Consider the following 23,213-nt stretch of genomic DNA (forward strand, 5'->3'; position numbering starts at 1 on the left):
AGTGCCCGTAGGTCATGGCCATGAAAGAGAGCTTAGGGAAGAAATCCTTCGATCAAGCAAGAACCATACACCATGCCGCACAATTCAGGCGATGTGAAGCGTGGGAAAACCCCAACCCGGGCATGACTTTTGCCAACCAGTGGTGACTGATGCTAGCACCACAATAATATGCCCCTGCAGCCTCGGCTCAGCTGGATCAAACGAGTCAATTGACCCTCCAAGGGGAGCTACTTCCGCCTCCACTAAGGCGCATCGAAGCACCACCAGAGAGCAGTAAGTTTGTGAAAATGGTAAATCGTGGATACAATGTGGTGTTAGCGATCTCAGGAGGATCTAATCAGGACACATAATCTAAGAGGAAGCGGAAAGAATACATGAGAAGGGTCAACCACGTTGGTGTGGGGCCAACTTACATTTACTCAAGGTTGTCCAGTGTGCCCATTACATTCTCGCAAGATGATATGAGGGTTTTAGATTACCCGCACACGGATGCCTTCATGATCACATCAAACATTTCGGGAAACGAAGTGCATAGAATCTTGATAGATGGAGGAAGCTCCACGGATATCATCTTTGCGGATGCCTTCGACAAAATGGGTCTACGTCAAAACGACCTAGACCAGGCTGGATCCCCATTGCTAGGCTTCGGCGGGAATGCAATCAACTATCTGGGAAAGATAACAATCCCAGCGTCATTTGACGAAGAGCCAAATTTCCGGGCGGAGGATATTACCTTCGATGTGGTCGACATCAACTATCCATATAATGCGATATTCGGTCAGGGAGTCCTGAACACATTCGGAGCAATATCGCACCACACGTATCTGTGCATGAAGATGCCTGGTCCTGGAGGCGTCATAATGGTTCTTGGAGACCAGCAAGTGGCCCGAAGAATCAAAGTGGGAATCACTCCAGGACGGCAAAATGTCCAATGGTGACGGAACCTTCTGCAGATGGAGAGGAGAGCGAGATTCAGCCAAAGATAACAAGGTAGCGAAGGCTATATCGGAGGGGGAAACCAGAATAGTGCCGCTACATCAAGAAAAACCAGATAAAAAAAATCACCATAGGGGCAGAGGCCCCAGAGGAAGACCAGCAAGAACTGATAATGTTTCTTCGCAACAACGAGGATGTCTTCGCTTGGTCTCCAAAGGACTTGCAAGCGGTCAGTAGGGAAATCATTCAACACAGTTTAAATGTAGATCCTCGTGCAAAGCTAAGGAAGCAAAAGCTTAGAAAAGCTTCGAGTGAAAGGGAAGAAGCAGCGAAGGCTGAGGTAAAGAAGCTGCTCGATGCTGGCATAATACGTGAAGTGTTGCACTCAAAGTGGCTAGCCAACCCAGTATTAGTTAAGAAAAGCAACGGTAAGTGGAGAATGTGCGTAGACTTCACGGACTTAAACAGGGCTTGTCCGAAGGATGATTTCCCATTACCTAGAATCGATCAGCTGGTGGACTCCGTGGCTGGTTGTGAAATGTTAAGTTTCCTAGATGCATACTCGGGGTACCACCAAGTCTGGATGGCAAAGGAAGATGAGGAGAAGACAAGTTTCAGAACCTCCTTCAGCATATACTGCTTTGTGAGGATGCCCTTTGGCCTCCGAAATGCTGGCGCAACCTTCACCAGGTTGGTGCAAACAGTGTTAAGCTCACAAATAGGGCGAAATGTCCTAGCATACGTTGACGACATAGTGATCAAGAGTACCAGAAGAAGCCAACATCTTGAAGACCTGCGTGAAACCTTCGAAAGTTTGTGAAGGGCGGAACTAAAGTTGAATCCAGAAAAATGCACCTTCGGAATACAGTCCGGAAGGCTATTAGGATTCTTGGTGTCGAAGAGAGGCATTGAAATGGAACCCCAAAAGATCTAGGCAATAATAGACATGAAACCTCCACAGAGCAGAAAGCTAGCACATCGCTTGGCAGGCAGGTTGGCGGCACTAAATCAGTTCATTACAAAATCTGCAGAACAAAGTCTACCTTTCTTCAAAATGTTGAAAAGCTCTGACCCATTCAGATGGGGCACAAAGCAGCAAGAAGCCTTCGATGAATGAAGAACTATCTGACGAAGCTCACAGCCCTTTCCAGTCCCGATCTTGGCGCAGATCTATTGTTGTATATAGCGGCATCCCCTTCGGCAGTAAGCGCAGTACTTGTGCAGGAGAGGCACGGAAACAACAAACTATAGCAGTTCCCAATATACTACGTGTCAGAAGCTCTTGCAAGGCCGAAGAGATTCTACACTGAAATGGAAAAAGTAGCATACGCACTGGTCATGGCATCTCACAAGCTTCGTCACTACTTCACAGCTCATAAGATCATAATACCAACCTCCATAACCCTTTGCGACATGATTGAAAATAGAGAAGCTACAGGAAGAATGGCGGAATGGGCAGCGGAAGTTGCCCCACTCAAGAACGGCGATGAAATCCCAAGCGTTAGCAAACTTCATAGTAGAATGGACACCGCTGGCCGAAACTCCAGAAAAACTGTTAGAACAGGTCTAGATCGCATATTGCAATGGGGTATGGGGGGCTACAGGAGTAGGCGCAGTGGCGGTATTATCTTCACCTTCGGGCGTAAAATTAAGATATGCTGCCAGACTAGAATTTCGATCTACGAACAAGATCACGGAGTACGAAGCCATCCTCCTTGGCCTTCGCAAGGCGAAAGCTTTGAGTGCCCAAAGGATGCTGGTTAAAACAGACTCCAAAGTAATAGCAAGCCAGATCGACAAGACGTGTTAGACAAAAAAACAAGAGCTTGTTAAGTACAAGGCAGCAATCCGAAGCATGGAAAAGAACTTCCTGGGATTCACGGTCAAGAGTATATCAAGAATGACAACTTTGAAGCAGACGAGCTCGCCAAAGTTGCCGCACAATGCCACCAGATGTATTCTACCAAAAGTTGACCATGCCAGCCGTTGACGACCCTTCGTGAACAGCGCGTTCTGTTGCTATGATTGAAAGTGAAGATTGACGCTCTCCAATAATCGCTTACCTTTGTGATTATTACAAGCCCGAAGATAATTTCGAAGCGAAGCGTATGGCCCAAAGAGCTAGAAATTACAAAATTGTGGGAAACAATTTGTACAAGGCCAGAGTCTGTGCACCTTGGTTGCGGTGCATATCTCAGGAAGAAGGGCAGAATTTGCTAAAAGAAATTCACGGTGGACTATGCAGCTCGCATGTGGGTACACGAGCCTTAGTTGGAAAGGTATATAGACAGGGATTCTTTTGGCCGAAGGCAATCAGTGATGCGGATCACATAGTCTGAAGTTGTATACAGTATCAATTCTGGGCGAAGGAGTCAAGCAGGCCTTCAGCAAAGACACAGCTAATCCCACCAGTTTGGCCGTTAACACGGTGGGGAATTGACATTGTTGGCTAGCTGCCAGCCGCTCCAGGGAACTTGTGGTATGCCATCGTTGCGGTCGAATACTTCTCCAAGTGGGTGGAGGCAATACAACTCATAAACATAACATCGAAAAATATCCAAAAATTCTTGTGGCAGAACATCATATGCCGTTTCGGAGTCCCGCGCGAAGTGACGGTAGACAACGGCACCCAATTTGACAGTGTAGGATTCAGGCACTTCTGCGAAGGCTTGGGGATCAAAGTCCATTTCGCGTCTGTATACCACCCACAGTCAAATGGAGCCGTCGAAAGAGCAAACTGTATCATCTTCACTGGTATCGCGAAGCGACTGCAAGGCCTCGTGAAAGGAAAATGGGTCGAAGAGCTGCCCAAGGTCTTATAGTCTGTAAGAACAACGATAACAAGACCAACCGGTTTCACACCGTTTCACCTTCTCTTCGGAGAGGAGGCAATGACCCCGGAAGAATGCAAGAAAAAATCATTTAGGGTCATAAATGAATTAGAACAAGGCGAAGAGTTAACATCAAAAGATGCCCTCAAGGAAGTGAGATTGCAGGCCGCCGAGAATTTGACCAAGTACCAGGAGGAGACAAGAAAGTGGAGAGACAAGAAAATATCCTTAAAGAACTTCATCCCTGGAGATTTGGTGCTGCGAAGACTCGGCAATGCCTCATCAGTGGGAAAACTATAGAGCAAATGGGACGGTCCTTTCTTAGTCAAAAGGTTGTTAAGACCCGGCTCGTATCACTCGGCTACTCTGGAGGGTGAGGAGCTCCTGCATACTTGGAATGCGGATAACCTTCGCAAATTCTATGTGTAATAGCGGTGAAGGTCTTCGCACCCCTAGGCGAAGAGTCCATGCCAAGGCAAAGTTTATGTAATTTTCTTTTTATGTAATTTTTCTTTTCATGTAATCAGAATGTATGGGAACTACACTCTTTTCCTCATAGGGAGACCCCTTCGTTAGGGCGTGAGGTTTTTAATGAGGCAGGCACCCTTGTAAACATCAATATAATGGAAATACCCCTAAAACAGAACACTTGGTTTGAGTATGAATAACTCATCGTTGAAGTATGCCATCGTTTCAGAACAAGGTGGCACACTAATCGACGAGGGGCGCGCCGGAAATAGACGGCACAACTTGAGGTGCGAAGTGTCAAGAAAAGACAACGTACCCTTTCAACCTAAAAAAAAGAAAAAAAAAACCCGATGTGTTGCTCGACCCGAAAGAAGGCGGCGCACTTTTCGCTAAAAAGTCGGGGGCTAAGAGTGCTTGCCCCCGCACCGGAGGAAAAACAAACCTTCGGAAGAAAAAGCAGAAGTGTTGCTCGACCCGAAAGAAGGCGGCGCACTTCTAGCTAAAAAGTCATGGGCTAGGAGTGCCTGCCCCCGCACTGAAGGAAAAACAAACCTTCGGAAGAAAAAGCAGAAGTGTCGCTCGACCCGATAGAAGGCGGCGCACTTCTCGCTAAAAAGTCAAGGGCTAAGAGTAATTGCTCCCGCACCAAAGGAAAAATAAACCTTCGGAAGAAAAGCCAAAGTGCCGCTAGACCTGAACGAAGGTGGTACACTTTTCACTAAAAAGATAGGGCCTAAGAGTGTCTGCCCTCGCACCAAATAATAAAGTTCTATTAGCCGAAGGTACATACGAAAAAAGTCGGGGGGGGGGGGGGGACAGCATTCTTGGAACAGCACTTCTTTCACAGCCGAAGGTACCTACGGCAAAAAGTCAGGGGGGGGGGGGGACGGCATTCTCAGATCTTAAACATTCATCATCGTCGAAGCGTCACCTGAAATAAATTATCGAGAATGACACTCGAGAAAATGTTTCGCAGAGCGTATTTGGTTCCCATAGCTAAAGTTAGGTGAACGGTGTTCGCCGAGGGAGACTTTGCTCAAGTTATTGCGAGGTGTTCCTAACCTCTGAAATCATTGTGAAACGTTTGTCAAAGTCACACTTCAAGCGCGGTGCCGCCGAAGTAACAACTCAGATGCCCAAAAAAGAAGTAAGAACTGTAAAAGCACTTTTTATTCCGCAAAGCGATCAATGTCGAGATCAACAATAGGACTAACATGTTTGTCAAGAATATATGTTAGTAGTCTCATGGATGCAATACATGAAGAAGTCACCGCAGCCGAGACAAAGTTGAACTGAATTAGATAAGTCCTAGGAAGAATTTCCTCACCGGATGGTTCGGTGCTCTGGGTGTTGAACTCACCAGAGCATATTTGCCAAAGGGAGAGAGGGACCTGAAGTCCTCACCGGATAGTCCGGTGATCAAAGCATGGCAACACTGGATTCTGTCCAGAAGGCAGAATAGAACAACCCACCGAATAGTCCAGTGATCAGAGGAAGATACACACTGGAGCATTTCCACCAGAGAAGGTTATAGCCGTGGAAGATCGAAGATCAACACGCCGGAAGGTCCGGTGATAAAGCAAGACTACACCGGACAATACATCGAACAATGAACAGTGTAAAGAGACATAACGAAGTTTCAGGTATCGAATAATCCGGTGATGAAGTGATATACACCGTATACTAACACCGAAGCAATTTACACAGAGAAGATGCAGTTGGCTCGGATGGCTTAAGATAACTAACCGGATGGTCCGGTGATGAAGATAAAGAATACACTGGAGTGTCTGATGTTCACAGATGCTTGAGTAGGGTTCCAACAGCTAGTTTGTAAGAGTGTACTCACCGAATGATCCGGTATTAGTACTATTGTTCTCACCGGATTATCCAGTGTTAACAACTTTTCTGAGCCGTTGGGTTAACGGCTAGTGCACAAGTTTAAGACTATAAATACCCCTCCACTCAGTCATTCAAAGTGGTGGCACACTGCTAGAGTCGATAGGAAGCTTATACACACTTGAGAAGATATCTAAACCAAAATGTTTAATGTGATTATCCAAAGCTATTAAGTACAAGATTAGTAAGTGATTAGTGCTTATAGGCCTAGAGAGAGTGTTATTAGGTGATTGCTGTGTAGAGAGTGAACCAAGAAGTGATCCAACCTTATACCAAGTAGTACGTCGACACCTTAGAGTCTTGGTGACTCGCCGGTAAGCTTATTGACCCTCCAACTTAGTGACGACAAGGCGATTATGCGGGGACACAGAAACCCTCGCCTTTGTGGCTCAAGCTCTGAAATGATCACGGTGGCAAGAAACTGAAAGAGAGACTAGTGGTGACTTACCTTGGTGGCTTGGTGACTCATCCAGGTGAAGGCCTTGATTTTGTAACTTGGTGGCTCAAGAGACGTGATCGAGTGCCGATCGAGAGCATATCCTTTATGGAGCTCCAACTTGGACTAAAGCTACTATTCATACCATCGATACTACAGGAAAAAAATCCCTTGCGGTGAGTTTGCTCTTTCTACCTTATTTACATTTCCGCATTTATATTTTTGTAATTTACCTTCTTAGATAGGTTGAAAGTGCTTTGATCGGTAGAATATACACACTAGATAAACCTAAAGCACATCTAGATAGAATTTGATATATGTTTATTTTGTGTTGTTTTTGAAGCCAAAATAGTTCTAAGTGTCCTAATTCACCCCCTCCCTCTTAGGACGTCACTGATCCATTCATTTGGTATCAGAGCTAAGGCTCACATCTAGCTCTATAATTTGTGTTAGAGCTTCACACATTTCACAAGGTTTCACCAATTCAAGTGGCATTTGAGCCTTAGTCTTATTGTGATTGGTTAGGCTTCACCACGTAGTAAGTAGTGACGTTCAGAGTTAGGATGGATTCCCATAGCGTTCCACTTGCGTTCCACTTTTCGATGGCACAAACTTCCCCGATGAAAAATTCTAATGACTAGTTATTTGCATGCCTGAGGGTTAGATGTTTGGAGAGTCACCGAGGAAGGGATGAGACCTCGCATCACCAACAAGTAGAGACAATTAGATGCATTGGTCAAGAATATCCTTTTATCTTCTATATGTGTTGATGCATTTAATCGTGTTTATTCTCTCAACAATGTACATGATATTTGAACTAGTTTCATTGAAATACATGAAGGTACAAAGGATATGTGCAATGAGAAATATCATGTGCTTGCTACTAAGCTCAATAGCATCAAGCAACTACCCCATGAAAATGCTAATGACATATACTCATGTTTAAATATTCTTGTCAATAAGATCAATGGGTTAGATTTGACGTTAATTAATGATAATCAAGTGGTGAAAAGAATACTTCAAGCTCTTTTTTCAAAGTACAAGTTGATAGTCTCCATCTTCAAGAAGATGACTCCAAATCAAGTGCTTAGCAAAATCACCGCCTATAAGATGACAATAAACATGAGGGTAAAACCTTATTCCTCATCTAACACAAAGAATCTTGCCCGCAAGCAAGCAAGCTCAATGTTAACTCATGAAGACAAGGATTATGAGACAAGAGCAAGAGTCAAGCTCAAGAAAAAATGATGTTAATTAAGATAAAAAGAGCTATGAAGAAGATGATCAAAGCACATCGAATGATAAGGAAATTGATTTTAAGATGACCAAGCTCTTCTCAAAGTTAGAAAAAATATGAAGAGGATAAGTGACAAGATTGATCATCATATCTCTATTGAAGACTTGATCGACGCAATTGATCATATTAAGAACGAGAAAAATAAGACCAATAACAAGAGGGAGAAAAAAGAGAAGAGCCAAAAGCATTCGCAAACATAGGAAGATAGGTGAGCGACGATGAAAAATCAAGCTAAAGTGATGAAAGCTTCACCATCCTCCTCTCAAAGAAAAACTTTCTCAAAGTCGTCATCACACAAGTCATTTCACAAGTGTCTTATGACCAAAGGTATGTATAGCGATGTAAGTGATGATAAATCTGCTAAAGATTCTCTTTCTTATGATGAACTTCTTTATTTGATAAATGAGCAACAAAGGGCCCTTAAAAAACAATCTAAAGAGCTCAAAAAATTCAATACACTTAACCTAATTATGAACAATTATTAAGAAAATTAAATTTACTAAACAATGAGCATGATGAGCTTAAAGCTAAATTTGAGTGAATTGAATCTTAAACTAAGGTCCCTTTGAAGCAATCTACCTCTATTTAATTTCAATCTTGAATTGAATCTTACACTGAAGTCCATTTGAACAAATCTACCTCTCTATTTATTTCAATCTTAAAATATATGCTCTACTTCTTGTGATAATTTAATTGCTTTACCTAGCTCATCCTTTTACAATGAAATTTATGTTGAGAATGTTATTGTAGAATCATCTAACAACCTCATTGCATAAGAGAATGACGAGCTTAAACAAGAAGTAGAAAACCTCAAGGACTTGCAAGTTTAAAGGGCAAAGAGTATATCCAACCTCCTCAAGATAATCATGCTTTCATGGTGAAGAAGCTTGTAAAACCATCCACCATGATATGTTTCAAATGCCATCAAGAAGCTCACAAATCTCTTCAATGCAAATAAGTGAAGAAGAAGATAAAAAGAAGAAAAAGATGACAAACCTCTCTAGCAAGACCTCCAACCTCTACAACAAGCCCAACTATAAGATCAAGATGAAAAGCAATCACTACAAGCTCAAGAAGAAGTACAATAGCAAGATGGTTGCACATATAGTTCGAAGAAAGAATTGAGGTGGAACTAACCTATTTTGATGCCCAAAGAAGTTATCACCAACATGAAAAGACCCTAATCGGTTTAAGTACCAAAAAAGACTTAAAAGTCCAAAACGGCTATAGGGATTTAGAGACTTGGCTCACAAGATGAAATGAAAGTTCAAGCAAAGAAACCAAGTGTACAAAATAGGCGCATTAATAAAAATTATAATCATCATATACCCAAATCCCCTTCTAAAGATAAAAAAGATAAATGATAGCTAGACTTGTATTCATGCATTTTGTTTTTTTTTTTGCTTCTAACTTATTTTTCTCGTCTAGGATTGCATACGCTTATTTCAATTTATTGCAATTCTTGGTATAGATTTTCATATGGAAAGTTGCTTGCGTTTATCTCTAATCCATGAGCAACCTACAAGGTTTATTAGTTATAGGTTCATTTCATGACACTAGTTTTTACAATTGGTATCTTTCATATGCCATGATTTAGTCTATAAGATAAACCCCTATTGTTATCAATAATAAGTGCATATATCTTACAAATATTCAACACTTGTATGCACACTTTTAGGGAGAGTATATCATATATGTTGTGATTTTGAGACTAACATGTGTTGCAAGTTGTATTTCTTATGGTCTCATGGAGCAATCAATATGTCTAGAGATATGTAATGTTTAAATGCTTCTATTAGTATCATTGTCGAATCTTTTATTAAATTAAGCTACCCCATGCATAATATATCTTAAACTTCCTATCTTGACACAATGTCTAATTATGCATATATTTTTTCTCATCATATGTATGCATACATATAGAAGGAGTTTAGACTATATTATGTGTTTTATAAATTATGATCTATATATTTTCATAGCCTACAATTAGTATCATTCATTTGTAGTGATATCCATATAATTTTTGTTCTTTTAATTGGTTCAAAGCTCTTGCAAGGTCGATCAAGAGAGATAGTGACGATGAAGAAATAGGGAGCCACAACAAAAAAGGGAACTAAGTGGAAGAACATGCATTTAAGCAATGTGGTAAGAATTAATGCTCGCTTATAATCTTTATATTTGGTATCATTTATTATTTACCACTTGCTTTGCTGGTGTTGTCATCAATCACAAAAAGAGAGAGATTGTAGCAAAAATAGCCCTATTAAGTCATGATTATGATTTTAGTGATTAATAACAATATAGTCACTGGGACTAACATGTTTAACAATAATATATGTTAGTAGATCTCATGGATGCAATACATAAAGAAGTCACTGCAGCCGGGACAAAGTTTGACTGAATTGGAGAAGCTCATAAAAATTTGCCTTACCGAATGGTCCGGTGCTCTAGGCGTTAAACTCACAAGAGCATATTGGGCAAAGGGAGAGAAACCTGAAGTCCTCACCGGATAGTCAGGTGATCAAAGCATGGTAACACCGGATTGTTTCTGTCCAGAAGACAGAATAGAACAACCCACCGAGCAGTCCGATGATCAGAGGAAGATACACACTATTGCATTTCCACTAGAGAAGGTTACAGCCGTAGAAGATTGAAGATCAACACGCCGGAAGGTCCAGTGATGAAACAAGACTACATCAGATAATACACCAGACAATGAACAGTGCACAGAGGCAGAACAAAGTTTAAGGCGGCATCAGATAGTTCGGTGATGAAGTGATGTGCATCAAATTCTAACACCGGAGCAATTTACACAGAGAGGATGTAGTTGGAACGGATTGCTTAGGATAACTCATCGGATAGTCCGGTGATAAAGATGAAGAATACACCAGTGTCTTGTGTTCACAGAGGCTTGAATGGGGTTCTAACGTCTAGTTTGTGAGAATGTACTCACCGGATGATCTGTGTTAGTACTATTATTCTCACCAGATCATCCGATGTTAAAAACTTTTTTGAGTCACTGAGTTAACAGCTAGTGCGTGGGTTTGAGGCTATAAATACCCCCTACTCAATCATTCGAAGTAGCAGCATGCTGCTGAATCTAGAGGAAGCTCATACACACTTGAGAAGACATCCAAACCACCAAAGTGCTTAATGTGATTATACAAGGTGATTAAGCACAAAATAAGTGAGTGATTAGTGCTTATAGGCCTAGAGAGAGTGTTGCTAGGTGATTGCCGCCTAGAGAGTGGATCAAGGAGTAATCCAACCTTGTAACAAGTGGTACACCAGCACCTTAGAGTCTTGGTGACTCACCTGTAAGCTTGTTGATTCTCTGACTTAGTGTGGAGTGACAGCAAGACGATTATGCGGGGAGGCGGAGACCCTTGCCTTGGTGGCTCAAACTACGAAGTGATCATAGCGGCAAGGAACCGAAAAAGAGTCTAGTGGTGAGACCTTGCCTTAATAGCTTGTTGACTCATCCAGGTGGAGACCTTGTCTTTGTGACTTAGTGGCTCAAGAACCGTGACTGAGTGCTGACCGGGAGCATATTCTTTGTAGAGCTCCAACATAGACTAGGGGTGACATTCATACCATTGATACCATGTGATAAAAATCCCTTATGCCGAGTTTGCTCTCTCTAACTTATTTACGTTTCTGCATTTACAATCTTGTAATTTACCTTCTTAATAGGTTACAAGTGCTTTGTAGACACACTAAATAAAACTAAAGCACATTTAGATAGAAATTGATATAGATTTATCTTGTGTAGTTTTTAAAGCCGAACAGATTTTAAGTGTCCAAATTCACCTCTCTTCTTAGGACGTCATTAATCCCTTCAGCTACGAAGCTCGCTAGACTCGTGGAGGCAGAAGATCTCCTCGGCACCGCCGAGGTGGTGGCTGTCGATGAAGACCTAAGGGGCGTCATGCGACGGAACTAAGGCAGGAGCGTGGTGAGCTCCGAGAGGAAGCCGAGGTCCGTGGAAAGGCCCCGCTCGTCAACGGCCACGTGGAGCCCCCGCTGGATGGTCCACACGACGCAGCAGTCCTCGTAGGTGCGCAAACAACGTGAAAGGAGGTGAAGTAGAGCACCAACCCCCCTCCCCACCCAATGGGGAGCTCCCCGATGACGGGGGATGGGGCCAAGGGCTGCTGGAGCGTGCAAAGGATTCGAAGGGCGGAGACGGTGATGCACGATGATGAGGATGGCGTGGCAGCATGGGTGGAGGTGTCCGACACGAGCAGGGACTGAAGGTCCTTGAGCATGGACAAAGGCAATGGAGGTGAAGGCGACCACCGACGAAGAGGATGAGTTGCATGTCTTCACCCAGGACGGCTACAAGACGGCTTGTAGCTTCATCTTATTGTACAAGAGGGGGATGGGATTTTCCTTCGTTGGATCTCACACACAGCTTTGATGAAATTGAAGTCACGATGACTTCAATTTAGCTGAAGTCAGAGGATCTTGCACCCGTTGCAACAGGAGCCAACAATGGCCAGGGACAATATAGTTGCCTAGGTGAAACTAATACAAAATATCACCACATAACTGATCAGCAGCAAGTTCAACTCCACCATGAAGGATGTATGCTTCAGCAAAAAAAAAAAAATGCATTCAGTATTTTTTTTAGCTCAACGTAATTTCATTATAAAATATAGTTAAATGCCCAGAGCCAAAGAAATAATATAGTTGATTGGGTGATGGGAATGCAAATAACACCACACGACCAATCAACAACAGGTTAAACTCTATCATGAAGGGTGTATGCTTCAGTAAAAAAAAATGCATTATATATTTTTTGTAGCTCAATGTAATCTCATTATAAAAATAACGGTGAAGTCGAAGGAAATACAAACCAGCACTTAATTATAGAGAAATTCTACTATTTGCTATCGAATAATCACCGATTCTACGATTTGCCATTGAATAAATTCCGTTTACTTCTATACCATCGAAGAAATGGTTCGGTTACTTATCCACCATCGACTCGTCTGATTTTTTAAGAATTCCGACACTACCCTCCGCTGTACTGTTCCTCCGCTGTGCTGTTCAGCTCATTATAAACAGTACCGAGAGCTCAAAAAAGTCAAAAAAAATATGTCGATTTTTGTGCATTCTCTATAATTCATAATCAACCTATTTTAACTGTATTCACCTAAAAATACTGTATAGAATTCAAACTAAAATTTCTCAAAATGTGGTACTTTTGTAATACTGTGCATTACAAAGAACTCACTTTTTCACCGCGGGAGATAATTTTAGAAATTATTACATCACATTAGAGGAATATTAATAATTTTCTCAAATGTTTTGTAAATTTTTATGAGACTTAAAAATTGCAAGAAGTTACAAAAGTAGCACATTTTGAAGAATTTTAGTTTGAATTCTACACAGTATTTTTAGGTAAATACAATTAAAATGGGTTGATTATGAATTATAGAGCGTGCACAAAAATTGACATATTTTTTTTGACTTTTTTTAGCTCTCGGGGGGTACTGTTCATAATGAGATGAACAGTACAGTGGAGGGTAGTGTCGGAATTTTTCAAATATCAGACGAGCCGATGGCATATAAAGAACTGAAACATTTATTCGATGGTATAAAAGTAAACAGAATTTATTCGATGGCGAATTGTAGAATCAGTGGTTATTCGATGGCGAATCGTAGAATTTCTCTTAATTCTACCCATCAAACACAATCCTCACTAAGCTGGTAACATGCATCGGCTTCTAGGAAAAGTAAACAAAAGGCTGACTTCAGTTAAAATTTTGGTACAAAACATTAGGAGCCTAACACCATTCTTTGTAACATTGCTGTTTCAATCATACCACAAACAAAGGCCACCAGCCTATCCAGTGTTCTTCCATAGAGACCAACTACTCCAATAACTACCATGTTCTTTTGTCTCTTTGAAAAAATTATGAGTTATCTTTAGTCAGGATGCTATTTTTAATCACAAGCCAAAGAAAAACTTTAATCGTAAGAGGGAATTTCACTTGGCAAGTAAACTTTTGAGACATAAATCTTGGCATTTCAACATAGTATCCATTGAAACCAAAAAACCTTGCTACTATTCCCCTGCCAAACTAAAATTTCTAGATGTCCTGTAGCTGTACATGGTCATACAATTGTGTGAGCTGCTGTCGCATTCTGCTGGTAGCCCTCCAAAGAGTTATCCTAAACCTCTATGCAGTTTATCCCCTCATCTAAAAATAACTAAAGAAGCAAATGGCACATATTTGGTGAAGGTTAGATTTAAAGCCTTAGCAATTGTAAAGCTAAAAGGTGAATCATTTATTCTAGAATCTAGTTGATTCACCAATCCCAATTTTTTTCTAACATTTGGGAAAAGGAATAAGCAACCTCACCTTCAAGAAACAAGCATTCTATGCAATCAATCCTGTGTTGCACCTGAAAGGGCATCATACAAAATTAGTATCTTACTAATGCAGATTTGGGAAAACAAAAACATTAACTATTGCAAGAGTTTACCAGATAAGGCAAACAAAGGCTATGAAGAAACTTGTACAAATTTTAATTATTCATTAGTCGCACATACCTGAAAAATGGTTCTTGGAAAGATTGAAGATATACAATGGTTGGCCAATTCATACCAAAGTAAGAACGGAAAAATATATAGGCATATGGTTCGGTCAAATGGGCCAACATCATGAGTTTTTTCTTTAACCAGCAGCTAGAAATTTAAATATGACTAGAAAAATAGCATGCCAACGGCGCGCCGTGTGACCCATCATTGATGCAGTATATTAATTTTCAAAATGTAACCTGTAAAGTTAGGAAATAAATTGGTGTATTTGTATTGGTGGAGTTCTTCCGTTTTTACTTCTCAAATTGGTGTATCAGAACCAATTCAACTATAGCTGAACTAATAGAAACAGCACCAGATGATATGTTAGTATCACCGCAAACATGCTTTGCAGGTGTGATTGCATCCTTGAACATCATGCCAATGTTCTTTCTCAAACCTCTGTTGTGTTGTCCACTTCTCAACTTGAGTAAGGGTTGCGGCATAATCGCTGAAACAAACAGATAGATTCTATAAGCAGATTGTGATCCACAATCCAAAGCTGAAACAAACAAGATAAATTCTATAAGCCAATCCAAAGCTGAAACAAACAGGACAAATTCTATAAGCAGATTGCCACAATCCATCTTTTCACAATCCATAATCTACAAGCTACTTTTAACAATCCAAAAGTAAAACAAACAGGCCCTAAGGATTTGTCCTTCACCAAAAACTAAATAATCAAGCTCAGCTGATACCCTAAATAGATGGCGTGTAGCATCATTGTCACACAACATGGACAGGTGCTGCTTCAGCTCAGAAGCAGGACATCTTTCCCTAACTGTGTTTTTCAGCAACCGAAAAAAGGAAAATCTGGACAAAAGGACTATAGACTGAACAAAAGAGAGCTGATCAAATGATTCTCACTTTTGACATTGAGTCTACTACTTCTCTGATACTACGGTGTCATGAAAAGAAGAGGATGAGAAAAGAAGAGCATTTTAATGCAGTTTCAGCTTACCTGTTGATCCTGGCAAGCACATTCTCTGAAGACATGATCACCACTGGAATGTCCTTCAATGAGGAGGAAAAGAAAGGCATGAAATTGCTGGGTAGCATCCTTCCAGCATAAAATTATTTACCCAGGGGAAATATTTCATAAGAAATGGTTCTCTGCATATGAACCGCCAAAAAGATAAAATTTTAATCTATTGTGAAAGTGGCAGTAATGGTATACCTTTCATGAATCAACTTTACTTTTCTAACAGAAGAAGGCTTGCAATGAGTTAGAGAGTTACTTTCCCATTTCATGTAAACTAAAGATATTTTTTTTACCAAATCATACAGAAGTAGATACTCAGTGACAATTATATTTTGAAAAGTTATTATAGCATTGTGATTTGGCGATTTGGCCGATAAGCTTATGTAGTTTGTGCATGCAAACTACATAAGATTGAAAAGGTAAAGACCTCACTGGCCTCAGCTCGCTGTTTTCTTCACATATTCTATAAATCTTGCATAGCGTATAATAGTCACAATTGTGATCCAGATGTATACATCCACACCTTGATGCCTGAAAAGGAAAATTTAATGAACACCAAAGTTTTGACTTTTTAGTTCTTTGTTAAGTGTGGAGATTCCTTGTTATGTCCGATTGTATTTGTTTGTTTGTCTTTTGGCATAATGCACCTTAAAATTGGTACTTGAATTTTTTAGCAGAGGAAAATTGCAAGTTTAGCCCCCTTTTTTAATAAGATAATGTTAATCATGAAACTAATATCCAAGCACTATTAAGAGGCAATGCTCAAATTATTACCTTTGCTGTAGCTGTAAGTGTAGCATATTGTAGAAAGGCTATGCAATTGGCCAGCCACGCTCAAGCTGAACAATAAAATTGTCATCATGTTGTGTCATCACTGGGTTTGATCAACAGCAATTGGAACAGCCAGGCCGAGCAGATTCACAAGTCTCCTTTCCTCCGACCTGCAGCCTCCATATGGAAATGAAAATGGGATTTAGCTTTCTTAGTTTTCCCTTCACGTCTAAGAATTGCTGCATCCAACAAAACATAGAGCGATTTCCCTTTTCAATTAATACTATACCCTTCAGATGAGAAAACTCTATTGCAGCAAAGCAAGAGTTGTCAGCAAGATGTAGCTCAATCCATCTTGTAGATTTGTTCAGCTCATGTAGCACCTTCAGGAAACAGAAGTTAGTGTCTCTATGATAATTGATTGGTGTGGCTACTGAATGCCTTCGCAGCTTTACCGTCATGAAGTGCCTTGATAAAGTCTATCATTTCTCCTCCAATCTGGAAGATACAAAGAAAGGCCACCATCAAATGGAGATTAATAAAGATCATAACACAAAATGTAGTTCAGGTTGCCACTTCTCTTTTTCCTGAACTGATTGCAGCTAGTTTTTAACTTAGAGAAAAAGGGCTAGCTAAGTGATGAAAATTTCATGACATTTCCACTTGTGGCTTGTGATGAAAATTGATAGAGTTTAAATTGATAGAGATAAGCTATTGCTGAAAGATACAGAATGGAGACAACCACCAGGATGCATGCATGTTCATCGGTAAAACTTCTCCCCTTGGATTGAACACCTGCATATATTGATCTTATCAAAACCATGTTCGTAAAATGCAAATTCAAACTATGTGCTTGGATAAGACTTGTTCCGAATAGGTGTGTAGCAGGCATAGACTTGTTCCATAACAGTAAAGTAAACACAACACAGAAAAAAAAAACCAGAAGATGGGTCAAGCAAAGTTCATATTCATCAATAATAATATAAAATCACGATTTACTTCTTTTCTAACTCCACCTCATCTTGTGTGCACGGAACCATCGGTACCCTCATATTAATTTCATCCAACAGCTTTATTGGGTAATAGCCCAATAACACAGCAATAGTCCTATGTAAAGAGTTAGCCTGATAATCTATAATGGTGCAAGTTATAATTCTCACATACTATCAAAGATAAAAAGAAGATTTACCCAAGAGGGTCAGGAGGTAAAAATCTCATTCTAGTCATCCACTTTCTAACCTCGTCCATGTTGTGGAAGACGCCTTCGCAGCAACTTCAGGCACCTCGGGCAAAGTTGGAGCTTCCAAGCGGCCTTCGTGTGCCATCGGGCGAAGGGAGCAATCTTTGCGGCCCGGGTTGTGCGAAGATGGAGTTCGTCGTGGGCCGCTTGTGGTCACCTGTGGGCCTCATACTGCCCGCTCTCCCTCACCGCGCTGAGCACAGGTAACGTCTCACTGTGCACAAGTACTATTTTTCTCCGGCAAAAATGTTTAACCTAGCTGGGTGTTGGGATCGAAGTCCCAGACCAGATGGGGGCCTTCGGGGGTAGAACTGGCGAAGGCCCGTTATGTGATGTGTACTGGAGAGTGAACAGTCTGACATACTGTTTACATTTACATTGTGGCTCTATTTATAGCCCACACCCCCGCAATCACAGACCCGGTTTACACTTACTACCCCCTAACCTACTACATTCCCGGAATATCCGGGGGCAATATGGTACAATTAAACATGGTCCCATAATCACAATAGTGCCCATGATAGCTGGGCCCACTATCCGGCTATTTCTCAATCGAAGGGTGTCGAAGTCATCTCCATCCAGCCTTCCGATGAGCTGCCTCTACCATCTCCAAGCGAAGCCTTGATCTTGTCTTCGCCACCACCAGGCGAAGGCCTGGCTCGGTCGTCACCACTTCCATGCGAAGGCCTGGTCCTGTCTTCGCATCCATCAGGCGGAGGCCTGGCCCCGTCTTCGCTGCCTCCTGTCGAAGGCCTGGAGCGCGAACTGTAGCTTCGCCGGGTAGTCGGGGCAGACCAGTCTTCGCATCCATCGGACCGGTTGTGGATCCAACTCCAACTAACTTCGCAGTTGCCCTCGGGTATGGGGACGGCTGGGGATGATCCCCAACAGTAGCCCCCTACTGGCAAGGTTTATCTTCGATAGGCCGAGCCTGTAGAATTTTGAGGTATCTAAGCGCCGTCCCCCTTCGGCCTATCGAAGTTGGTTGGAGGCAAAGCCTGGTTTTATTATTGATATTATTGTTGTTATAATAATAATATATGTTATTATTATTTTTTCTCTTTTTTTTTATTTTTATCTGTTGAAACGTTAGGGATAACTGTTTGCATTTAATGTTCACGGTAGTTACCCGAGCGCGTTTTCCGGTGTCGGTTGAGATTTCGATGCAGGTGGTGTTAACCGCGCTTGACTTCTCCTATAAATACAGAGGTAGTCAAAAAAAAAATTTCACCTTGCCTTTGTTTAGAGTCTTTGCTCTCGTACGAAGCAAGTTTGAGACCTTCGGACAGGCTAGTCTTAGCCCCCTGTTCCCTTCGCTCCGCTTGGAAGTCCCTTGAACTCGATGGTGCCGAAATACAGATCGTCGTGTCCGAAGACATATTGGATTGGACAGTCGAAGGTGGATAGCGAAGTTTTGGCTGGCCTTGTCAGGGAGGGGCTGATTGATGACGTATCCAACGTCCGGCTTCCCGGGAAGCAGGAGATTCCCGAACCCGCTGATGATGAAGCCATTGTTTTTGTGCATTACTTTAGGGCTGGCCTTCGACTTCCCTGCGACGAAATGGTAATTAAGGTGTTGAAGCTCTTCGAAGTGTACTTGCATCAGTTGACGCCCAATGCCTTAGTCAGAATGAGTCTGTTCGCTTGGGCTGCCCGTTCTGAAGGAGTTAAGGCTTCCGCGAGGGCATTCTCCGCTGCGCACCGCTTGCACCATCAACCAAAACCCGTTTTTGTTCACGGAGTGCAGAGCGAAGCGCACTATGGTTGTCTTAATTTCGCATACCGCGCTGGCCTATCCACTCCCGCGGTTGTATACAGGAACAAGTGGCCGAGCGACTGGACCCAATGGTGGTTTTACCACAAAGTTGAAAACGAAGAGTATCTTGTGTCGAAGTGCGAAGGAGTAAAGGGAAATCGCGCCCCTGATGTCCGGTTGAAAACATCGCAAGAAACGGCACTTGAAGCCTTCGCACGGTGCGCAAAATATCTGTCAACTCGTGACTTGGTCGAAGAGTTTCTAGCGGCCGGCATCTGGCCTCTCAGCCGTGGATGGAGTATACCGACCTTCGGTGAGAAAGGGCCTGAGGGGCTCTGCCGTCCTCAGCCTGCTATAGAGGGCTTCGCAGGTATCCTCTTGGACGTGTACTATATTATGATTTAAATCTTGTTGCTTAACAGTTGTTTTAATGGTAACTTTGTTTATAGATTTGTCAGTGGCCGAAGTTGAAGCGAAGGCTGTGATGTTGGTTGGGAAGGTTACCCCTGGCGAAGCGCAGCTCTGCGCAGACCAGGGGCTTAACCATAGGTTAAACAGGATTTTTGAGTACCGTGAATTGTCTTACGATGAGCGGCCGAAGATTTCGGCTGTCCTGCAGAGCAACGTGGGAGGTTCCCCACCAGTGGAGATAAGCGAAGAGCCTATTGCTTGCCCTCCGGCGAAAAGAAAGACTTCGGAACAATCGCCAAAATCTAGGCGTACCAAGAAAGCTGTCGCACTGCGCAAAAAACCACGCGAAGCTGCGCCGGAGCCTCACGTGGAAATGTCACCGGAGGGCTCAGCTGTCTCACGCGGCTTGAACCGTCGGGAGAGTTCCGAAGGATTGCAAGAGGGCCAAGCGCCGAAATCTTTGTTTTGCACCCGCGTCGATCTTCCGACGCTAATCCTGAGCGACGACGAGGAGTTGACGGGTGTGGGCGTGGCATCGGAGCCCGGTGTCCCAGAGGAGCCCGTTGATGAGGGCGGCGACGACGTAGAAGTGGCGGGGCATTCGTCGCCCTCCTCCTCGTCGACCTCATCTTCCGAAAGCGAAGATTCGACGCCAAGTGCGCCACGACGGAGAGGGAAAGGCCTTATGGGTCTTGGCGGGCTGCTTGACGCGAAGGCCCTTGCACCCGAGGCTTTGCGGCCTGCCTGTTCTGAGCCGAGTGCCAGGGTAAACGATGCGAAGAGGATTTTTGGCTCCTTCGTTCTCCCTGAGATCGAGATCCCGCTTGGGCGGAAGTCTTCGAGCGAATTGATTGATGCTGCTGATGTGGCAATCGCGAAGGTATGTTGTATCTTTTCTTTGAATGGAAATAAAGGAAATTTTGTATTTACTAAGTTGTCAGTTGAAATTTCAGGTTTTACTTCTCTCCCGAGCTCAGCGCAAACAAGCAGAAAAGTCTGAAGCCCGCGCCCGAAGCGCTGAGGGCCAGATTGAACTGCTACAAAAACGGGCGGAGAAAGCCGAGAGTTAGAAGCGCGAGTTGTCACGGCGAGCGAAGGATGCAGAATTGCGATCGGAGAAGCTCGAAGCGGAGCTCGAAGCGCTGCGTGCGGCGAAGGATATTGCTAACGGCGAAGTGAATTGTCTTCGTCAGAATTTGCAATCCTCCGAAGCGCAAGTTTGCGAACTGCAATCAGAGTGCGCATCGGAGAGGGAAAGAGCGGAGCGGCTGCAGATTGAACTGAGCGAAGCGAAGGCTTATAACGAAGATGCTCTTAACGTCATTGGGGAGCTTGAGCCGAAGGCAGTAGCCGCCTGCGAAGCAATCAGCCATACATTTGAAGGTATAGACGCCTCGGCAATTCCTCCATCAGTTGAACTCGTTGGACTGGGTGGACTTATTGGTTGGATCCGCGAGACCAGCAGTAGCCTGCTTCCAGCCGCTCAGCTATACGGCGATTTCTGCGCCATGGTCGCCGCCCGGAGCCTCGTGCAGTCTGTGGAGATGACGGGTTACGACCATCATACTGCCCTTCAACGACCCTCCTTCCAGTATCCTTCGGATATGTCAACTTCGGCTGTTACCAGGTCGTCGAAGAGCACCGCCCGTTCATTCACCACCAATTATTGGTGTAAGTATGGGCGCGAGCTAGCTCTTCGAGAGGCCGAAGTGAATCGTCAAAGGGTACAGATTCCAAACTTGCGTTTTTTTTTTCTTTTTTCGAAGGCAATAATTTGTTTATTGTTAAAATTTATAGGCTAAGGCGAGGGAGGACACTTCGTCGAAACCGACCAATACGGCGGCCGAAGATACTGGGAAGGTGGGATGAATTGGCGCGAAGGGTCGTTGTCATATTTTGGTTTTGTCATTTACAATGCAATACAGTGGCTGTGTAATACATTATGTATTAATGTCGAAGTGATATTGACCTTTTTGCGCTCCCTGCGCAGGTCCTTGCTTCGGACACTGCGCAGGTAGCCGAAGAAGCTGTTCCTTTGACTATGATGAGGGATAATTTTTATGTCTCCTGGTCCTGCTGGGAATCATTTCAACGCCGCCATGCTGATATTGACTTGGAACGTTATTGGCATGCGAAGTGTAGATCGTATGATGATATGAATGCTAGGACGAAGGTGTTTTGGAAATCAGTTCGTCCTTCAACGATAGTTAACCGGCGAGCTGAACGAATTCTTCGCCGCGAGGCAAGAGGGAACATTGACGGTGCATCGGTACTTCTTGAACCGAAAATTGAACCGCAAGACGACGAGCCGGTTTGCCGGAGACCCCAATTGTGTTATCGGCGTGGTCCCTCTACGCAAGTAGCTACAGGAAGTGGTAGTAACAACAGATCTTCCATGCCGATGTGTTGTAATCAAGTTGGGGCCACTTCGGCCCCATCATCGCGTTTCCATGCCAGCGAAGGCATTGAGTATCAATTTTATTTTAGTCGCTTGTATAAGGATTTTGTTGATCCAGAGGTTGATTTAGGTGCGGAATAAACTTGGTTTGTGTTGTGACTTGCTGTTGTTTTTTTTTGTCTCACTTCGCACGTCACGCGGAGTATGTTTTTTTGTTTTTTTTATGTTTTTTTTTCTTTCAATTCTCCGGGATCGTAAGTCAAATTCTCCGGGTTGACTTTCTTGACGAAAACCATCCCCCGATTTTCGCCGCAGTTTTCTGCGATTCCATTGGGTTGGTAATCTTATGATAATTAGTGTTACACTTGTGAAGCGCCGTCCCCCCCGACTTTTACTCGCAGGTAACTTCGGCCTACCTTTGGTGGATCGATGTCTGATTCCTAGACTTCGAAGTCTTCCGCCTTCTACCTGTTTTCTCCGTTGATATTTATGTTTGCATTTTTAGTGCTGTGCCTTCCGGTTGGCGATGCTTCGCTTAAGCGAAGTTATGTTTTTTCCTTCGATGCGGGGGGCAGGCTCTCTTCGCCCCCGACTTTTATCGAAGCTCGCTGCCTTTTATTTGGCTTGGCGATGCTTCGTTTAAGCGAAGGTTTGTTTTTTCCTTCGATGCGGGGGGCAGGCTCTCTTAGCCCCCGACTTTTATTGAAGCTCGCTGCCTTTTATTTGGCTTGGCGATGCTTCGTTTAAGCAAAGGTTTGTTTTTTCCTTCGATGCGGGGGCAGGCTCTCTTAGCCCCCGACTTTTATCGAAGCTCGCTGCCTTTTATTTGGCTTGGCGATGCTTCGTTTAAGCGAAGGTTTGTTTTTTCCTTCGATGCGGGGTCAGGCTCTCTTAGCCCCCGACTTTTATCGAAGCTCGCTGCCTTTTATTTGGCTTGGCGATTTCTATAATCCTGCGAAGGTCGTAAGTGTATGCTTGCCTGCTTACACTTTGCACCTTATTACGGTCGTCGATTGGTGCGCCAATCTTGTGAGGTTACGCACTTCGACGAAAGGTAGTGCTACTCGAGATAAGAAATATTTCTGGGGGTTTCTATCTTTCTTCATTTGGGTTTCTGCCTCGTTAAAAACCTCACCCCCTAGCGAAGGGGTCCCCCTGTGAGGAAAAGAGTGCAGTACCCTTACATGATAATTACATGGGCT

General features: G+C 43.2%; 1 long non-coding RNA gene across 1 annotated transcript; it reads right to left on the reverse strand.

The window, feature by feature from the left end:
* Positions 1 to 13,974: 13,974 nt before the first annotated feature.
* Positions 13,975 to 16,513, reverse strand: LOC133925863 (uncharacterized). The gene is made up of 3 exons (XR_009911022.1): positions 16,210 to 16,513; positions 15,415 to 15,467; positions 13,975 to 14,904 (listed from the first exon to the last, which is right to left on the reverse strand). It is a non-coding gene; the product is annotated as an uncharacterized LOC133925863 (long non-coding RNA).
* Between the last annotated feature and the right edge of the window lie 6,700 nt (positions 16,514 to 23,213).

The sequence above is a fragment of the Phragmites australis genome, chromosome 8 (genome assembly GCF_958298935.1).
Source record: "Phragmites australis chromosome 8, lpPhrAust1.1, whole genome shotgun sequence".
Lineage (NCBI taxonomy): Eukaryota > Viridiplantae > Streptophyta > Magnoliopsida > Poales > Poaceae > Phragmites > Phragmites australis.